General features: G+C 38.2%; 1 protein-coding gene across 16 annotated transcripts in view; it reads right to left on the reverse strand.

Moving 5' to 3' along the window:
- DTNA (dystrobrevin alpha) overlaps positions 1 to 22,603 on the reverse strand; it is a 1,617,970-nt gene that overhangs the window by 700,873 nt on the left and 894,494 nt on the right. The window lies entirely within an intron of this gene.

Here is a 22,603-nt window from a genome sequence, read left to right on the forward strand (position 1 = left end):
TTTGGAATGGTAGACCATATCAAAAGCTTTTGATAGGTCTAGAAAGATGGCGGATACAAAGTTGCTATTCCTGTGATGGCTTACGGTATTAGTGAAGGATAGGAGAGCTGGAGTGGTACTATGTGATGGGCGAAACCCATGCTGAGTGCTTGCAAGAAGGTTATATGTTATTAAGAATTTCATGACCTGGAGATGAATACACCTTTCGAGTAGCTTAGAGAGAGAGGTGAAAGAATAGCAATTGGCCAGTAGTTTGTCAGTTCTGTGGAAGGTCCCCCTTTATGAAGTGGGATTACATGGGAAATTTTCCACAGCTGAGGGACCCTGTTTTCGGGAATGGATCTATTTATAAGGATTGATACTGGGAAGGCTATAGATTCAGCTGCAATTTTGAGGTATTCACTGGGTAAGTTATTTATGGCAAGTGTGGTAGGTTTTAGCTTCTGTAGTAGTCTTTTTATAGTGGCTGTAGGAACTGGGGAGAAAGAGAATGAGGCATTGCTGGTTGTAGACTTGGCTGGTTTGGTATCAGGAGTAGGAGTTTGCTGTTTGGAAAGGGCAATTATAGATTCAGTAAAATGTTTGTTAAAAATGGTAGCTATGCTATCGGAATTGTTGTAGATGTTTGGCATTGGTGTAGATTTTCCTGGGTGAAGGATTGAGTTTATAGCCGGCCAGAATTTTTGAGGTTTTTTGATATGTGTTTTGAATGTTATGATAGAAATTTATTTTATCCTGTTTTGTTTTTTGCATTATTTCTAAGTTCTTGATACTGTTGTTTAGAAACTACTGTGTTAATCTTATGCCATAGTTCCCAGGCTTTATCTCTAGTTTTCAGAAGGGCCCTAGTGTCTCTGCTTATCCAGGGGGGTATAGTTTGATTTTACTCTGATGGTTCTAAAAGGGGCATGTGCATTTAATATATCTAAGAAAGATAAAAATAAATACAGTTTACATAATTTTACGGAATTAGACATAATATGAAAACATTGTTTTAGAATAGATATACGTTATATGACAATGATTTAAAAGTTACAGAAATTTTAGCCAGTTTATCGAGAAATTAAAGTTAAGCTGGTATAATACAAACGGGAATTGCAATATGAAGAAAGAGAAAATAAGGCTTATAGTATACCTAAAGAGAAATTCAGGGGAGAGAAACTGATAGAAGTAAGAAAGTGAGTGAAGAAGACAGAGAGAGAGAGAGAGAGAGAGAGTAAGGAGATGTAAGGTATGCACAGGTATTTGTCCACATTTAGGGATATAGTTTATCTTGGTGTTGATCAAGAACAGAGCCAGCTTTTGTCTAGGAAGTCCTTCAAAATGGATTTTAAGGATGGGAGGGAGGTACAGACCTAGAGATAAGGAAGAAAATGCCCACCAGATTTGATAGGTTTGTGGACAGACAGAAGTTTTTGGTTACTGGATTATAATGACCGACAAAGAACATAGTTGTGTAGAAAGTTAATGCTGGACAAGCAAATTGATTCTGGATAATTTTATTGGTGGTAAGAACCTGTATATATATTAGCTGATGGGTTAGTCTAACCAATTTAGGCTTTTTAGTGCTATACAGTGGTGGGTTCTGAAAGGGGTATTTGCTGCAAATTTAGCAGCTTTGTTATAGCATTGTTCAAGTTTTGATTTTTCTGATACCTGATTTAGTAAGGATGGGAGCATTATAAAAAAGTGTGGGGAGGCAAGTGTAGCTTTAGTTGCAACAGAGAGAAGGTTTCTGGCTCTATAAAGCATCCCTAGTTTTTTTATGAGTTTTTCTTATACAATTTTGTACATGCAGGTCAAATTTAAAATTATCAGCCATTATCATCCCTAATAATTTGCTACGAGAAGTGACTTCATTGGTTGTATTATCAAGAGAGTGGACTTAAAATTTATTTATTTTTTTCATGGAGAGGGATTTGGTAAAAAAGTTAGCAGTTTTTTTTTATTAGGTGGAGTGTGAGTTGTGAGTTACAAAGCTTCCTGATTCAATTTGGAGGTGTGCCACATTGCCAGATGTACAAATGAATGTGGAGTCATCCGCATATTTTATTAGGGAGGCTTGATGTGTGGAGGGAGGGAAAATGTTTATTCTGACCCAACCTGCCCTTCTGCCTCTTCATGGAGTGACACTCCTCTATCATACCTGTTATCCTTCCTTATGGAGATTGTTGTTCTACCTCAATTTCTCCCTTCTGTCCCTCAAAGAAACTAAATACAGACACCTCCAAGACCCAGCTCCTCATGCCACAGGCTCACAGTTCTTTGATGCCAGCAATGCCCATCCTCTACATCTACATACAAGTCCTCTGACTTCCTGTGGGTGTAGTTTCCTGTATGTTTGTAGGAAAGACAGGGTGGCAGAAGAGCTGTTCAGAGAGACAGAAGACAAGGCTTTCTAATTAAGTGAATCAATTGCAAAGAAAACTAAAAAAGTGATGTTTTGGAACAATCTGCTTTACTTTTACAGAGTAATGGCAAATCCAAAGCTCAAAGATGCTTGGAACAACCTGCTTTGCCTTTACAGGGAGATGGTAGATCCAAAAGTCACTATGTTATTTCCTGGGGAAATAACCATTCATGTGACAACTGGATGGGTAACAGGAAATTCATCCCTAGTTTGACACCTATGTCTGTAATGGACACAAGGAGCCTATAAATGTTTCACGTCCATGGCCTGGGAGTAAATGTTTCTTCCCCTAAGTGCCTGCTTACACTTTACCATGGGTAAAACAACTTGTCAGAGATTTGGAATGCATGGTTAGCCTTAAAAAGGCCCTAGTGGTCATTAGCCTATTACATGCCAATGAACCTATGAACTAAAGAACTGAATTTAGCCATGGTGGATGAGGCAGAAGTTTCTGGCTATACTGATGATGTATCAGGTGCTGGAGTTCCCAATGTTTCAGCATTTTGTGCAGTATATCAGAGATTTTGTGATCTTTAATTAAAGATGCTTTTGTAAAAGTCATCTTCTGTATGTTTTTTTAATATAGGGAACTACTCATTTTTAAGGTGATTTTTTTATTCTTAAGTTAAAGGTGAATCTACATAACATATGTAACTACATGTATATTTTTAAACATAGCTGTGAAACTGATTATGTAGCTTCTTAAGAAAAGGAGTGCTGATCAGCATCTTCTCTCGGTTTATAAACCCAAAAGGAATATTGGCAAACTACTTTACAAACACTCTGTCTCACTAAATTGGAATAAACTCCCTCTCCATATTAGATCCAACCTTTCCTTTCCCTGTTTTAAAAAGGAGTTTAAATCCCACCTACTAAACTTGAAATTATGCCGTTGCATTGACCACATGTAGTCTTAGTCTCTCCCACTGTATAACCTGCTGCATCTCCCAACTTTCTTTCTTTGTTAGTAACTTCTGTTTAAACTCATCTCCTAAACCCTCAGCTCTACTACTATAGCCCCCTGCCATTCTACACCCCCCACTTCCTATCGATGTCTATACATTGCCCTACTTTAGAATGATTATCTTTTTGTTTTTACTCTCATATGTAGTAAATTTTAGTCCACTTCTATCTCTGCAACCCTTAATGTTCATAAGTTTTTACTTTTGTTTTTCTCTTTATAATTAATTTCGTATTTGCATTATTTTTAATAGTTTATGTCCTGTATGTTTATATTTCCTTATGTTTGCTGGGGCTTGTTCATCTTTGCTTATGTTTGCTGGGGCTCTTTCCCCTTGGGGTCTCCACTGAAAATGGGTTGCTTACTATCAGTGCAATGCAGATAGCTAATAACCTTTTCTTTTTTACAATTATTTTGTATTGTGATTGTTATTTAATATTTGTACAATGTCACTTTATTTTTACTTATGTTTGCAGGGGCTATCCCCTTGGGTCTCCACTGGAAATGGGTTTGTTTGTAACCTCAGTTGGACTAACCTGGTTAACAAATGTGAAATAAATAAATAAATAATAAAGGGTGGCAGAGTGCTACTTAAAGTGATCAGTAGGCTTCAAACTTGTGGTGTGAAATAATGTGATATTTTTGATTCTCTCAAAATAATTCAGGGCAGTTTTGACCCTGAAGGGAAGGGATATGTAGATGGAAATGCTTCTTATTAGAATAAGGCAAAAAGGAGTATGCTACACAGGGCAATGACTAGTGACATGCAGGGAAAGGGCAATTTTAGAAACATAGCATGAACACCACACTACAGAAGAAACACTGTAGTATTCATTATATGCAAATGACTACTTAGTGGAATGCAAATGAGTGTCGCTATTCTAAAGTGACTCACTGTGCATGTAAATGACACAATCAAATATGGTAGAGTGATTCAGGGATGTATAAAGTCAGTACACACAGCTGCTATGCTCATCTATTGTGAGTGCTAGGATTCTTTGGAGTACACTAACATGCTAGAAAAAGCTGCAGCATTAGCTGAAAAGCAAGTGTTATCGGCTACTCTCAGAGCTAGAACTCCCAATGATATGGGACATCACCCTCTGTGTCATAAACAAGTCCATCAGCAATCAACATGCCTTCACCTCTATGATCAGGACACTGGTGACTGCTACTGGGGGAACAGAGATGCTACATGGGGCACACGTGTACTACCCTAGCATAGAATCAAGAATTAAGCATATCAATGGACTTGAAAGTCTGTGCCCCATTAACCATCCTTGTTACTGGGACGATTCGGCATCTGACAGGGGACACATCAACAGCTTTGCAGTTTTCAGCCTTGTAGATACTACACTGGTTTCTCTGACAGGATGCTGCAGCATATGAAGGAGCATATAGGGTTTCCACAAACACACAGCAGAGGAGAGAGACTCCACTGTGTGGATATTTTCCAACACAGCCTTTATTCCTAACATCCTGGAGCCACTGAATACACTCAGATTGCATTCATGGCCCCACCTGCTGCACATGTGTCTGGTACATCAAACAGAAGGGCTTTCACTCCATCATTTGCTAGATGGTGTGGAATGCACAGGTATTACGTATATATGATATGACTGTGCATCACCCAGGCCATTCCCATGATTCCCATATGTGACATATGTGTGCTCTCTACCAGCATTTAGAGTGGGTGACATCACATAAGTTTAGCTCACTGGCAGGAGCACACATTGTCAACACACATAGTATAAGATATGTTGCTGTCATTTAACTAGGCAGTCCAGCACAAGCAATGGTGTCCACTGTTGGGTGTTGCAGGTGATGCTGGATATGCCTTGCAACTGTGGATAATAACTGCTATCTGAAAACCCAAGATCAAGGGTGAGAAGGCATACAAAATCATGTGTTAAAAATCACAGAATATTGTCAACCATGTGTTTTAGACTCCTGAAAATATTCTTCTGCTGTTAGGATACATCTGGTATCACACTCCAGTATATTCCTGGGACCTGCAGTTAGTTACTCTCAGTGTTTCCCATGTGGCACTACATGCTAGCCTGGAGGCAGCTTCAGCTTGGGAACATCTCAGTGCTGCATGAAATAAATGCTGCAGCAAAGGATGACGAAGCAAAGGAAACAGCTGCAGCGGCACATCCAGCAAAGCAGAGCAGGGCACATCTAGCCATAACTATGGGTTGTGATAAAGACAATCATCATCATTTGTACAGGTTAAACCAGGGACAGTTACAAGTGAATGCAGCACTGACATATTTGTAAGGGTCATGGGATGTAGATGTAGTAGCCACTCATGTGGGTAGCAGGTAGAGAGGAGGTGTGTCAGGGATTACTTTCTCCAGTATTGGGGTGGAGGACATGTCATCAATGTGACTAGATGTACTATATAGCCCTGCAGTTTCAAGGCTGGCTAAGTTCTCAACAATGATGGTATTGCACTTCATAGGATCATAGGAGGTTACTAGCCTATTGACACAGAGGTCATTTCAAGCCTTGCTGTTTCATCCCAATGCAATACCAAGAATACTCTAGTCAATACCCAGGATAGTATTTAGCAATGACTGCCCATGTCCTGGAGGGTTGTGGGCACTATCCCCAGCAAGAATTTATGGTGCCCCATCTACTCATCCAGGTTCCTTTTGAACAGTGTCGTAGAGGTGCTCTGCTTCACATGAATTGTCAGTTAATTTTAAAGATGTGGCAGTCGCTGGGAGACAAATCTGTCTCTCCAACACATCCTGTTCAAGTCACAGGCCACTAGTTCTGTTTGATTTATGAATGTGCAGCAAATTCATTAGGTTTGAGTTGGGCATTCCTCAGTAAGCCAGGCATAAGTCTCCCATATGAAGTCTATACAATACTGAATATAGTGACAGGGACTTTAATCGGTCTGTGTAAGGCATGTGCTAGAGTACCTTGATCTTCTTTGTTAGAATCCTCTGAGTTCTCGCCAATTGCTGCAGGTTCTTTGTATGGTACATGCCAAAAGGGGTGTTATACTCAATTATAGGCCTGATTAGTGACTTGTATAGAGGGGTTATAAGCTCCTTTGCTCTAGAGGTGATGCCTTTGTTAATCAAGTGTGCTATTTAGAAAGCCTTCCTTAAAACAGTAGACAAATGGTAGGCAAAGTTAAGGTCGCAGTCTACTTGTGAGCCTAGATCCTTTACCACTTAATAGGTACTTAAGGCATTGTTGTTAATTTAATAGTGTGAACGGATATTGTTTTTACTGAAGGGAATGATGATGCATTTCTTTGCATTTAGTTTGCGACCGTGACTAAGCCACCAGTTATTGGTCTGAATATGATCCTTCTGGAGTATACTGATATCATTTGGGGATTCCATAATTGTACCCAGTTTTCAATCAACCACAATCTTGTTCAGCCGCAGCCCCTTAGATTTGACCTGAACTTCCGAGAAGTATATATCAAACAGTAGGGAGTCCAGCACTGACCCTTGTGGCACCCCACTGGTGACAGGTCTGCTGGTTGATGTGGAGTTACCCACTTGGATAGCGTGTGACCGGTTTGTGAGCCTGTTGGCAACCCAGCTTACAACAAAGGGGTTTACATTCAGTTTGCTAAATTTATCGGCAATGCCTGAGTGTGGGATTTTGTCAAAGGCCTTGGCCAAGTTGAGGTATGCTGTGTGCACAGATTTGCCCTCATCAATGGTCTTGATCAGATTTTCAAAGAAATCTACTAGGTTTAATGGGCAGGATTTTCCCTTGACAAAGCTGATTTGGGTCAGATCCAGGGTTTGGAGGTTGCTTATGTCTTTATTTATGAGGTCTATGATGACACGTTCCATGGTCATACAGATAAGGCTATTCAGAGACCACAAAGTCACTGGAACAGCCCTCAGGAAGACTCCAACACCACTGGAGCTAGCAGTTCCAGCCCCAGACAGGAAATCTACAGCAATGGACAGATTAGGGAAATATATGTCTGTGTCCTCCACACTTTCATTAAGGTTGCTGAACTATTCAATGCACATGCCATATTTTCAAACAGAAGTTTGTGATGAAATGGACCATGCCTTGTGGATGAGTTACTAGATGAACCCCCTGAAATACAAGCTACAGACTGAGGGCAAAGCCCCCACCAAAATAGCAAACCACAAGGTCCGTACAATTTATAATATTGTTGAAGGTCCAAATTGAGCCATATGCTTGCACTCCTTGGTCAGACTCAAGGACTTTTCAGACATCATGGTGGACATTCCTGGTTTTCCCTTTTCCAAGAATAGTCCCATTTGATGATGATGAAGATAATGCCTCAAAGACACTGACAAGTTAGGTAGAACCCTCATGGCTTATGGGAGGAAACTGTAGCCTCCCCAGCATTCTCATAATAGAATGCAGAGAGACCAGTGCTGAATGTGATTCTGACTTGACCCATAATAACATCACCATGGCAATACTGGCAGGGCCAGAATCAGCAAAGCAAATCTCAGTAAGATTGCCAATGCAGGTGTTGTGTTAAACACCACTCTCCAAGAGGCTGCATTGAACTTCTTGGTAGTCGGCATTCCCCTTAAGGTCTCTACATTTGCTCTACTATGGAGGCAGTTTGGGGAACACTTATCCTTCCACCCACCACACTAATTCAAGAGGAACTGAGTTACATATATACAGCTTGATCTATAACCTTAATAATAAATGGAAAGTTAAACACAGAACAGTAATTATCAGCATTATAAGCATTGCGAACTGACATATTCTAAACTGGGGGCATATCTCCCTCCTTCAAAAGAAATGGAAATTTTTCATAGCTAGGCCCATCTTATGTAGGCTATAGCAATAAAGTTTCTTCCAATAGCTTAAACTTATAAAAATCTCAGATATTTCAAAAATAAATTATGGGCAAACTATAAGTACAATTCAACTATACAAAATAAGTTTCACCCTGGGTACTATGCTAGCGTGATGCATAAGAAGAAAACAAGAAATGATGAAAAAGAATATTGTCTTCTGGCACCATGGCGTAAAGTGATAAAACTCTGACTATGTCCCTAAAGACCCAGGATTGATTAGCACCCCTGTACTGTGGAAGTTAAGTAGGGATGGGAGAGAATAGCCACAACACCAATTTGCCTATCCTGGGTGGGGTTGGAAGTGAGGTTGTCTGGGCTGTCATTAAATTGACACTTGTTGGTGACTTGGGTATATGAAATGCAGCTTAGTTGCTAGATACAAGCACTCATCTTTGCCAACATGTGGTTACAAAGTGGTCTTCCATGCTGGGGTACATGTACTAGAGCAGATGCACATCCAAAGGAAGAGAAGAAGGTATGTTAGTACATTGGCCATTGCAAAGCAGGTGCCTAGATTGACTGCCAGGCAACAAAATACGAAACCACCATAACAAGCAGGACCAACACGAACAGATGCACAGAAGGGATTTTATTCTAGTACCTCGGCTCACACAGCCTTCAAAGGAATAATCATTCACTGCTAAATGCATCATTTTATATCTTAATATAATTGAATAATTATTTAATTATTTAATTCTACTAGTTTAATTACCATCACATGAAATGAAAATGAAATAGAAGAAAAACAATGTGTTATTTATAGTTAGTGATATGTCTAAGTTGTTTTATATAAGCACTTTAGCAAATGTGTGTATAGTATGCTCTGGTTTATAGCTTTGTTCCTTGATAAATGTTTTTCTTCTATTTCATTTTCATTTCATGTGATGGTAATTAAACTAGTAGAATTAAATAATTAAATAATTATTCAATTATATTAAGATATAAAATGATGCATTTAGCAGTGAATGATTATTCCTTTGAAGGCTGTGTGAGCCGAGGTACTAGAATAAAATTCCTTCTGTGCATCTGTTCGTGTTGGTCCTGCTTGTTATGGTGGTTTCGTATTCTGCTTGCTTCACTTGGTTGTGCTGTGCCAGGCAACAAACTAAGGATATAAATGAAGGGGGGAAAAAACGATCCTCTCATGTGGATGACTGCCCACTGACACTCATACTTAATTTTCAATCTGTGAGATGAATGCAGGATCAGTACAACATCTAGGTAACTAGACAGCTGGGGTGGGGGTGTTTCATTATTATAATTTGTTCCTTTTGTATTTGTGGGAAATGATAATAAAGAGTAACGGATTCCGATGACAAATAATCAGTAGACTCAGTCAATCATCCAGCTGAAGGAACTACTTGATGTCATTATAAATAGATTTATTAAGTCACAACTTGCCAATCCTCATACATTCATACTTGCACTCACTGAAAAGAGGGGTGTCTTACCTCTTAAATGTCCTGACTTTGTCTTATATTTTTAGTCTGTTGCTCTTAAAATCTGTGGTTTTCTGGCAAATCATCAAGGGTTGAAGTCACTATATAATGACAGACATTTGAGTTTAAACTTTATATTACTCAAAAATACATGGGAATGCAAAGACATTTATTCTATCATCTTTCTAAGTTTATAAGAACAATACTTAAAATCTGTCACTGAAATTGAGCCTTTGCTTCCTCATTATTTTTGTCTTTGTCCAGATTTCTCAACCTTCCATAACCTGATTTTTCACTCCCCCTTCTGCTTCTTCACCCCACCCACTATTCCTTATCACTACCTTTTCACATCTACTACACCTAACTATTCCTCTCTATCTCATAATTAACCAAATTTATTCACACAATCTCACTCTATTGTTCTTACTGGACCCTGTTACCACTTCTGTATGACTGCTTTATCACCACTAATTATCAAAATATATTATTCCCTATTAGTGCATATTTCAGCCATATTAACCCATACATATCACATGTACTCATCCATCATATACTGATCATTGTATACTACCTTTCATCTATGTACAACACTTTGTACAATACTGATCATTATATACTACCTTTTGCCTTTGTATAATACCTGTACATACATATTACATATTAACATGCATTCCTATTTTGTGTCTGTACTATTATCTCTGTCATTGTTAAAACATTACATGCATTCTAATAATTATTTAGTTTTTATATACTATTATACTAACTTTACTTGCGGAGCTTTTCTCCCTGGGCCTCCACTGAAAATGGGCCCATTTTTCCCGGTAAACAAATGTCAATAAATAAATAAATAACTGAATTACTTGCACTAAGAGGTTGACAGGTATGAATATTGTTCATATTTTGAGAGGGAAGAAAGATACACGTGACTGTAATAAACTGTTTCTCTAAGGGGATAAGCCCCCTCTGCATGAAAGCTCCCCTTTAATTAACATATTAGTTCTGACATTGCAGATCCTCAAGGGAGATATGATATTCAAATATTCCTACACTGTGAAACTTCAGTGCTGGTAAAATTAGGAAATGGATATATGGGTATAGGGAAGCTTGGCTGCCTGCAAAGACACTGTCCTTTATTTTCTACATTTCTATTATTTGTGTGGCAATCTCAGTCGGCAACATTTTTTTATTTAAAGTCTAGTGCTTCAAAGAACAATGTAGGTAATGAACTTTGATAAATCAGGTTTACTGAGTTCAGACTGAAAGAAACAAGTCATGACAAATTTAAATATTTCCCAATTTATCAAATACCCTTCCAAAAACCAACTCTATTTATAAGGAGGAGCATGGCTGACCCAAAGCAAGATGGCTACCTAATTGTTTTCTCTGACAGATCTAGGGTGAATAAGTGTAATTATTAAGTGCGTCCTGTCCCTGATGTGTGCTAAAACTATGGATTCGGTGAATGCTTTGGCAATGGAACAAGATGATCTGTTTGACAGTTTAAAAAAAAAGCAACAGCCGAGGAGACTTGTTCATTCTTTTTGAGAACTCTCATTCATGGTGTCCGATTTGTGACCTACCACACTAGGCAACAACTGCAACTTCTGCAACTGCAAGCCTCTGTAGAAGAGCTTTAAAAAGTTATGAAGCTTTTAAAGCATAATTTAAATGATCAACATAAGATGATGGCCACAGATTTAGTCAACCAAAGCAATAAGACTGATGACCTAGAGAACAGAGTTTGCATAATGGTAAGACACAAGGTACAGGGTTTGATTCTCACCTTTGAAAGCATGGCTATGCTTAATAAAATCCCTTGCGGTCATTAGCCTAATAATGACATGGGGTTGCGGGATGGTATAATGGTTAAGGTGTTTACCAAATCAGACAAGAAGTACAGGGTTTTATTTTCAGTAAGGAAATTGGCTAGGTATAAAACTGTCACAAGGACAGCTAGTCTAGTACTAAACTATGAACTTGTGAACCTATATACATGTTACAGGCATACTCCAGAACATTCTGAATCATGAGCTATGATCGTTTTTTGAATATATGCTAGATAAAGTGATCCGTGTGCCACCATATTTAAACTTAGGCATAGAGTGGCTTCACTGTATGGGATGACAATGTGGAGTAAACAGACACATCTGGACCAGATCCAATTTGGCTTTGTCAAAGGGAGGTCTTGCCTGCTCAGTCTGGTGGACCTCTTTGAGAAAGTCACTAGGGCATAGATGAGGGTAAAACAGTACGCACCGCTTAATTAGACCTGGCCAAAGCTTTTGACACAATGCCCCGTTCAAGGATCATAGATAAACTTACTGAGTTAGGCATAAACCCCTACATCGTCAGATGGATAGCCAAATGGCTCACTGACTGGACACATGTTGTCCAGATAAGTGAATCCACTTCCGATAAGAAACCTGTTACTAGCGGTGTCCCACAGGGCTCAGTGTTGGGGCATCTCCTGTTTGGTATATACTTCTCTGAAGTGAAGGCCAATGTTGAAAGCCTCTGGCTCATCAAATTTACTGACTACCGTAGGCTGGGAGCAATCACTGAATCCCCAAATGATGTTGACATCCTATAAACAGGCCTAAAAATGACAAACAACTGGTGCCAAAGCCATGGTCTGAGACTAAATGCTAAAAAATGCATAATCATACCCTTCCGTAAATCAGATTTCCCTGCAAATTATTATATTTGTAGCACACCCATAAAAGTAGATCTAGTGGTGAGGGATGTAGGAACACAGATACATAGTAACCTAAACTTTGACCACCAGGTAGCTACAGTACTGAGGAAATCCTTCTGTGTGGTTCAATTTAGAAGTAAAGGCATGGCATCAAGATCAAAGGAAGTCATAGTGCCATTGTACTCAGCCCACATTAGGCCCATAATCAAGTACAATGCTCCCTTATGCACGTACTTAATCAAGCACTTACACCAACTGGTGCAGCCCCAGAGGTTTCTCACTAAAAAAAAACAAAAAAAAAAAACGTATGACACTTGTCTTATGCAGACCAAATAAAGGTCCTATTCCTTTAGTATGTTGTATCATTTATTGAGAGGGGACTTATGCCTGACCTACAAGGCATTGTCTGATCAGGCACTAACGAAAATGTCACACATTCACAAGAATAATTACACAAGGGTAATGTGTTCCATGAACCTGACCCTTATTTATTGCTCTAACAGAACTTGTTTGAGAGAGAGATTCTTATCCCAAAGGGTATCTTGTCTAGGGAATAAACTTTCCAACTTTGCAAAACAAAGCCCTTCCCTCACTCTTTTCAAAAATAATTTGGATAAATGGATGGGGGACCATAAATTAAGTACTGCTCATGTCCCTTATGGACAGAGGCAGTCTGTAAAATGACTCAGGGCTCTGACACCCAAAGACCCACTACCCCGATACTACTCCATCACATATCTCAGGAATTAAGATATAATACTGTCGTATCCTGAGTATTAATGGCTAGGCTTGTAAAGATCAAAATAAATAAATAACCAGCCAGCACAATAGGTGATATATTCAACAATTATTTATTGTAAAAAAGCCTGCAAACCAGTTTCAGCAAAAGACTTCTTCAGTGCAAATGTCAACCACATAAAAAATAAAGTGAAACACCTAACTCAACCAGACCTATAAATAAGTACAAACATTGATGCACACTCCTAAATCACACTAATCACAGTACATCATTTAACCCAGGAGGAAACAAAGCCCCTAATTTAATGATCAAAACTTCTCTTTTTTATTTTTTTAGGCTTGTAAAGGCCTTTTTGCCATTAGCCTAATAATCACCTATGAATGTATGAACCTATCTTGATCACTTTTCAGTCAGTGAGAACTATGTACTAGTTAATCCAACACCGTTGTAAATACAACAGGGTGCCCACAGACTCCATTTTTCTCTTTTGGTGGATATGTAGTATGTGTAGCGTGTTTTTTAAGAAATGTGTCTTCAGATCCCCAGTAATGACAATCCAAACTGAAGATGGAAGAGTTTATTAGCAACAATGCTATGAAAGATGGATTTCTAGATTTCTATACTAATCTATATAACCCCCAACAAGCAGACCCTAGGGTCCAATGGGGTTTTAAGTCTGCAAAAATGAATACAACTTTTACTAGGGAACATCTGTTACTATTAGAAAGAACCATTTCCCCAACTGAAATCAATGACACAATAACTAAGATCAGTTCACATATGGCTCCAGGCATAGATGGTATTTCTATTAAATTCTACAAATGGGGAAGGTTGCACTTAACAGAAATATTAGTGCATGTTTTCAATTCTCTAGACTGATCTAAAGGTCTGGAAGTTGGCAGTAGCCAAGCAGTAATCATGGACATTTCCAAGAAAAAATAAGACATACCTATAGTCAAGAATTTTCAACTCATTTTATTAATCAATATTGACTTAAAGTTTTTTTCAAAGTCCTTAGCTTACATCTTGAGAGTCATCTTTCAAAATTAATTCTGAAGGGACAGAATGGATTTGTGAAAGGGAGGCAGGTGGCTTTAACTGGTGGGAACTGGCATCTTTTTTATACAAACAGGGTGAAGAGGAAGCCACCCACATGAATAGTGTTTTTTTCTGATGTTTAAATGACATTTGATATGGTGGACTGGGAGCTCCTAGAGTATAGGAATTGTGACCCTCGATTTAAGGATTGGATAGTGAGTTTGTATGTCACCTGCTTTCAAAATCTTATTTAATGGTGGACTATCCCACTAAAGTATGATAGGGTAGGTGACAGAACAGGGCTGTCCTCTTTTCCTGGGTCTTTTCTTAATGGCTATGGAGAAATTGGCATCTAGAGTGAGAGATAAATTGCTTTCCCTCTCCAGTGAAGATGGCTTTGAAAGTGCCATTCTCATGTTTGTGTATAATTGCATTTTGATGTCAACAAATCTGAAAGGTTGTTTCAAGGCAGTTTTAAACATCTTCTAGGAGTTTGGAACAGCCTGAAGTCTTCAGTGTAATATAGCTAAAATCAGTGCTCACATTGTATGAGGAATTGGGTTTCCGCCTGGAGAACTTCTCTATGCCTATTGTACAAAGGGACCTTTTGTTGGACTGTCTCTTCAAAGGGCTACAGATGAGGATTTGGAGGCCTTAACTACTATGGTGAAAGGTGCTCTACCCAAACTGAGGAAATTTTCAAAAGATCACTGGTAAGGTAAGGGCTGTACATACTATGCTTTTACTGCATGTGGTCTACCTTCTTAGGAATTTATTTGTCCCAGCATCCCAATTTACTATTCTTAAGCTGAAGAACTGGATTGTGGGGGGAGGTGTTGAGTACACAGGGCAGGCAGATCCATGCCTGGATAGTGCGTATCTCTTAGTTCTGTGGGTACATTGGCATCCCTCATCTGCCTACTTATGTCATAGCCTTTCAAATATACTAGCTTATTTGTATCATGAAAGAGGTCAACAAGAGGAAGAAAAAGATTCTATTAGTGGAAACACTTTTAGGGAAAAATGATTCCTGAGAAAATGGTTACACATTATTAAGGAGGAAAGTCTTAAACTAATTAGCTTGCATGAGGGATTAGTCTCATAGATTTACTTTGGTTTCACAGAAAAAGAATCTACATTGGGAGAGGACATTAGGCATCATTGGAGGTTCAGATATACGTAAATTGTCTCATTCTGTTTTGGTTGGCCTAAACCTCAAGTGAAAACCTTTGCTAAGATTAGAGTAGAATTTAACCTTAGGCCAGGGGAGTGTTTCACCTATATGCAAATTAGGCATATTTGGTGCCAATGTATACTGTAGCCAGAGCAGGCAGAGAAGATTCGTCCTTGAGATATGTAGAAATGTTACAAAAGGTTTATCAGGATTGATCTACAGAGGCATTTGGGAAGCAAAGATAGAGACCTTTAAGTATACTAGACTGCAGTGTCAAGAAAAGATAAACTTTTCATGGCAGCAATGGGAAGAGATATGGGAGGCCATGAGGCAAATTAAGAGCTTTTATCATGTTGGCACCTTACCCCATGTAAATTGTATAATGTGGGGTTAGCAGAAAACTCTAATTGTTGGTGGTGTGGGTCTGAGAAAGCAGACAATAGCCATATGTTTTGGAGTTGTCCCACAGTCAGGCTGTATTGGGACTTCTTGAAAGATAAATCAAATGAGGTATTTGGTCTTTCTTGGAGCTAGGGTGGGAATTTTGGTATTAAATCTGGGCTAGAATCATCTCTAACTCCCTCTTTGGAGATTTATTGGACATTATCAAATTTAGTCAGATTTGTATGTGCATAGCAATGAAATAATAGGCAGACCTTGCACACACTGAGAATAAAGAATGTTTGATAAGACAACATCTGGGTTACACGCTGTACTCCTTTAAAACAGTTGGAACTATAGGTGAGCTTCCAAGACCATGAAAGAAAGTTTTAGATAATGTCAAAAATATATCTTAGTGTTCTGTGCTGTATGCTCACATAGTGCTGGGAATCTATAAATATTGTAAATATTGAGTTATATGCATACTGTATATCGTTTTTTCCACTTTTATGGCTGGTTACCTGTCTTTGCTGTTTTTTCTTTTTGTTCTACTTGTTCTTCATTCTATGTAATATTCTTTAAAATAAAATGAAATAAATGCAAAAAAAAACTGTTTATAAAGCAAGTTCAATCTCTGTTGCATAGGTAATTATTAAGCTAGCCCTTGAGGGGAATTTTAAGCCTAACCAATATCATTCAAAGGTGAGAATTAAACCCTGTATTGTGTGTTTGTGAGCTGAACACCTTAACCATAATTCCAGACCCTAACTCCTGTGTTTTTATGACTCACCTAATCCTGTGACATCCATTCTGGATGTCCTCCAGTATATGTGTGTGTATACACACACACACACACATGAGATGTCCAGGTGTCTGAGTGACTGTGTACATGTATCAGAATGTCTGTAGGTACAGGAGCAGCAGCATTGCATGGACTGGTTCGATTCAGAAACACACAAAACAGTCACTAATGAACTTTTGATCCTTGCAGCTTTTGCATGTTTCTGAATCAACAGTTAGCTGTATACCACTACTGCTACCAGCACATGGCAGTGAAGCACTATTACTGCAATGAAGCTAACTTTCCTGAATATCTTCCTCCTGTTATCTGAAAAATGTCAGCATTTTTCATGCTTTCTCTTCTGTATTTCCTAACATCTTGTTTTGAGTTTACTATGTGGAGCAAATGCAAAATATTAAAAACTGAGGGGATTCTAAATTAAATTCATAGCATTGTGCATCTGGCTGAAGACTATTAGGCCATTGGGTCAATTTGCTCAAACAGTGTGATTATAAACCAGAAGGTTCTCAACATTTTGATTGGGCAGCACTGATGCAGTCCACATTTTAAGGGGCAACAAATGCAGAACTGACATGCTAAGCGTAGTATTACTGCACTTAAGTTTTTTTTTTTTCTTATGAGCAGAGTTCAACTTTGGGAACCATAAGAAATGGTAAATGGTCACATAACTTACTTCTTGCATTTTGCTAATTTTGTAATTTCTTAAAAGTAAAAATGTTACACATAGGAAGTGCTGAAAGTAGAGTTCAGGAGTGCATGTTGCTATATGGAAAACTAGAAAACAGGATATACAGAAATCATAAACTCTACAAGTGATATAGAGAAATGCCTTATGTAGAATTGACACGTATTGCGTTTCACAGAATTAATGACAGAACTATAAAATGTTTTATGATGTTCTCGGAAATAAAGGAATAACTGAGAAATGCAGATTGGTTAGATATGAAATGAGAAGTTCATAGCTATATGAAGAAACATATGGCTAAATACAAAAAAAGTATTGTTGTGTAGACACATTTATTTTTATTTATTTATTTTACATTTGTTTACTGGGAGTGTCTGACTGGGCCACAAGCCCGTTTTCAGCCGATCTTGCTAAGGCCTGGGGAGAAAAGCTCCATCACACATTTATAGATTAACTGCACTGATACAAAAAAATCAACATGAGTATTATAAAATCAAAACTGCAACAGCATGTGTGTGATAACAGAAAATAAGATGAGTACTTAGGAAAATAAGAACACTTCTGCGGTTAACAGAGACTTTTAAACTGGTCACTGATATTATGTGCATTTAATACAACAAAGAAAAGAAAGAAGAAAAACAGCAGGGAGGATGTTGATTAATGTAAGGAAAGAACTATTAGCTATAAGAATACAGGCCAAAGAGGGTAGAATAGGTTGTAAGTTGCTTGAAGTTGCTGAGAGAGTTTTAAGCACATAAGAATTTTGGTTGGTTTGATGACACTGTTCAGATATATTCATTGATTTCGGAGCAGTGGATAAGAAGTAGGGTGAGATGTATGGTAGAACGAACTTGGTATGGTCAGCCTGGTGCGATAAAGGAACATAGCTAGTTATTTGTTAGGTGATCCTTGAGCAGCCTTTTGAATTTAGTAGGGTGAGCCATGTGAAGTATATGCTAGGGAGTACACTTCCATGTTTTAGATATTTGTTTGGCGAGCAGAGCATCCCCGTGACTGTTGTTTGCTCTAGTGACCTTAAGAAGAAGTTTTTCAGTTGATTGGAGGGATATAATGTTGGAGTAGGGTTGGACTAGTGACCTTACGTAGAAGTTTGTCGGATGATTGGAGGGATATAATGTTGGAGCAGGGTTGGACTAGTGACTTTAAGTAGAAGTTTTTCGGATGATCGGAGGGATATAATGTTGGAGTAGGGTTGACTTGCACAAGATGTGATGACTCAGCACCACAGGAAAGCCTTGCATATCAGTTGCACATAAACAGGTGAATCACTGAAAACGTAATACTACTACAGTCCTTTGAGGATGTGAATGTGAACAGGTATCAGCAAAATTACTGGAAAACATTCTTTGGAGGTCAAAATGATGAGACACATTTTAAATAATAATAAGAAAGACTTAGCAGTCCCTATGCTTTGAAACAGGTATTTTAAATCTTGACTTTGTAAGTGAACTCTAAACAGGCATGTAGCAATGATTTGGATTAAATGATAATGTAATAATTTTCCCTATTTATTTGCTGTTGCCTATTGTTCTTGAGGCTATTTCTGTACTTTCTAACTAACAAAGGGCAATCTAAATTTAGAAAAGAATGCTAGCCTGCTACATACAGCAGAAAAAGTTTTTTCTGTCTCAGTGCTGGATAGCATTACAAAAACAGAACAGGTTCTTGTATTTCATGAGATAAACTTGATTTGACAAGTAACATATCTATTTGATAGGATAGTAGTGTCCAAATGATCCCTCATTGTATTATCCATTTGCTGGTAACTGGGCAAGTGCACTTATCCAGGCTCTAAGACATCCAGACACAACTCAGGGTGTTATTTGTTACAAATGGTGGAAAACTGACTAAACACCAATGCAAATAACTTTATGTAGAAATAGAGAACAAACAGATATTTTATAATAATGCAATTTTGCAAAGGAATTTGCGGTAATAATAAGCAAAGATGCGTACAAGAAAAAAATTAATTAAATTATATAGCATGAACTGATGTTTACAGGAAATGATGTACAGGAATAAAAGATAAAATGCACAGTAGTTGTTCACTGACTAAATGTACAGATTGTTAAATGTATTTAAGATACAAACATTGTAAATCAACAATTTAAAACAATAAATTACATAAATGGGTTCTGCCCCATTATAGAAATGTGATTCCACTGATTAATTGTAGGAATGTAACCTCTGGAATCAATATCTTTTCTGGAACCTCCTGCATCTGGCAAAAAACTAATGAGATAGTGAATGCCACAGGACAGACAATTCATAAGAGGAAAACAAAAACATGCCAGAAGTCTGGAGGTGCATTCTGTGTATACTAAGCAGTTCTTCACACACTGAATGCAGTGAACAAGCCATCTGATAGGGTAAGAAAAGAAACTGAGGTAGACAAGCCCCAGGTCAAGTAGAGTTCTTCAGCTTAATACCAAAATGTTAGACACAGATGTTTAAATCACCAGAAGATACTAATGATTTTGCAGCACAGGAATGACAAGACTGTAATAAAACATAAAATATCAAAGACCTTTCTGTTGATCTCTGCATACTACAAAAGTAGCTAATATTAGTATTAGGAAGACTGGAGTAAAGATTATTTCAATAATCCAGATGTGAAGAGACGAGAGCTCAGCTGACAGTAGCAGGGATAATTAACAGAATGAGGTATTTGAATTGGACAACGGCCCCAAGATGAGAATGTGAAGGTCTTACAATAAAGACAAGGTTGCTTAAGGGATCTTCTGGTCACCTGCACAGTCACACATTACCTCTGTCTTGGCTGAGTCCACTTTCAAGTGACTGACATTTCACTGTCAAAGGTACCCCCCCCACAGTCATTAAGAAAAGGCCCAACATGCACTTCTAAGGGTAGAAGAAATAGAGTTCAGTAACTTCATTTTAACAATTATAATTATGTATAGGGGAGGCAAAATAAGCCCTTGTGGAGTCCTATGTTACAGTGGGTGCCACAGACATATTTGTGAAACAACAATCTGAAAATCTCTCATGAGACAAAGTAAGACAGTTGAGGATCATGCCATAAAAGCCACAGGATGACTGAAGTCACTCAATCAGAATACTATGTTCTTCATAACAAAGGTGAACAGAGATCAAAGGAGGCTAGGAGAGAAAGGATATTTTGATCCCACATCACAAAGACATCATTTAAATGCTAATAAAGGTAGTTTATTTAATAGGTTTTAAAACCCAGGATATGTGTGAGGCCGTTAAACATGCTCTAAAAGGCCACTTTCTTAAAGCAGTCCAGTGCACTTGCTACCTTCCATGACAATGGGTAATACTAGGTAACAATGTAAGGTATTGGTTCTGCACATATTAAGTTCTTGTATCTGAATCCTTACCTACTGGCCTCCATATTTTCTGATGTTTCCTGATATATAACACTTGATTATAATTCATAATTTTTGTTAATGCATTCAGCCTATCAAATACGTTACCACTACTGGTCAAGCAAAGTACTACTTTGTCTGCCTTTAAGGCTAGTCTTGATGATTATGTGTAGATTAAAGTTATCATGTATGGCTCTGCATTATTTGGGAGATGGACACTATAATTTACTAATAAAGGGTGGCAAGAACATTTGCAAGTATTTCTACTTAAAGGTGTATATAGTTAGGCCTCTTATGGTCCCTGTGATTACATGCCTAGGATTTCCCATGTTCCTAAGCTCCTAGGCACTGGTTGCTAACTCTTGTTTACTGCCAGTGTACTAGTATGCTATGATTTACATTGTCCTAATTACCAATCTCTTCCTATGCTTATTCTGTATTCATATTATATCTGCATTGCTGCTCACTGAACCTAGGTCATGGCTGAAAATGGTCACTGGACCAGCCCATCTGGTGAACAAATAGTAAATAAATACATTTCAGTGATGTCTCAGCTTCCTCACCCCAGACTAAAAGACAGCAAGGAGACCATGAAATGCTGAAAGGATTTGATCTTCATGGAGAATGCCAACTCAATGACCTCCCCATGAAAGGATGGTTTGTCAATAATTCTCCAAATTTTATAACTCTAAAACCTACTACTTAAAACTGGGGGTTAGAGGTGGGTCTTTTATTGCAAATGGAAAAATGCCTATTTTTGAAAAGGAACTCACACCTTGGAAATGAGAAGGACTAAAGATATCCAGGCAGGACAAAACTAGGCAAGCCTTGCTGATCCACTGTCTAGTCTCCAATCGGTCAAGTGAAGGGTGAAGTTACATGACCTCTTCACATTCAGATTTCAACACTCGATCCCAGATCAGCCATGATGGACATGTTCAGGGTTACTGCCGCATACACTGCATGCAGCCTGGAGCTCTCAAGCTTGGTTTAGGCATCTTTATTTTTTTATTTATATTGAATTTGTTAACTGGGTAGAGCAATGATTTCACTGGACCTGTTTAGTCTCAGCCCTGGGTAAGCACAATAGATACCTGACATCATATACAGAGTGAATAACAAAATCCAATATATATATATATATATATATATATATATATATATATATATATATATATATATAACTTTCATAACTTATAACTTTGTACTGGGCTAACTGCCCTCATGGGCCATTTTAAGCCTAGCCAATTACCCCATGTGAGAATCAAACCCTGCAACTTGTGCTTCTCAGGTAAGCACCTGTAAGTGTGCGATAGTGACGGACCTTAGGGTTAGGGTTTGGGTTAAGGTTAGTGCATAGATAGTTGTGTGTAAGGTGTAGTGTAGGTTTTTAGGCTGTTGGTGTGCTTGTGTTGTGGGTGTGTCGTGTGTAACAGTGAACTGTTTGTTTTGTTAAGTGTAGGGATTTTGGTGTGTCAGGCATGTGGACTGTCGTGTTTGTGAGGTTTCGTTCTTCTGGGCTTGGTGTTTTGAGTGTCGATCTTCTGCGCTGTCGATCTTTCAAAGGTAATCTATATATATATATATATATATATAGAGAGAGAGAGAGAGAGAGATGTGTGTAATTATACATAAAGTTAATATCAGAGCTGGCTTGAGGGTATAAAGGCAATAGATACTTGACGTTATATACAGAGTGATTGACAAAAGAAAGTATATACATACATTGCATAGATAGTGTATGTCAGAGTTGGCATGCTGAAAGAATCACAATGAAAAATAGCACTAGATAAAGCTATGTAGACAGAAGCAGGGTAGGAAGAGTTTAAGTTATATGAACAGAGGTAGTCTTGTAATGTGAGTTTAGTTATGATCAGAAAATGGGATAAGAGAAATTATCTTTAAGAAAAAAAAGGGAGAAATTTGCAAAGTTTGGGACCAAAGACTGATAAAACAAGGTCTGTGTACTGAAGCGTAGTTTATGGGATTTGGAGGAGAGGACCTGAGGGGTTAACACTTCTAAGATTATGCCTCTCATAACAGTCTGGAGGCTAGTGGGAAGAAAGTCTCATT

Source organism: Protopterus annectens, chromosome 3.part1 (assembly GCF_019279795.1).
Source record: "Protopterus annectens isolate FY-2018-M chromosome 3.part1, PAN1.0, whole genome shotgun sequence".
Classification (NCBI taxonomy): domain Eukaryota; kingdom Metazoa; phylum Chordata; order Ceratodontiformes; family Protopteridae; genus Protopterus; species Protopterus annectens.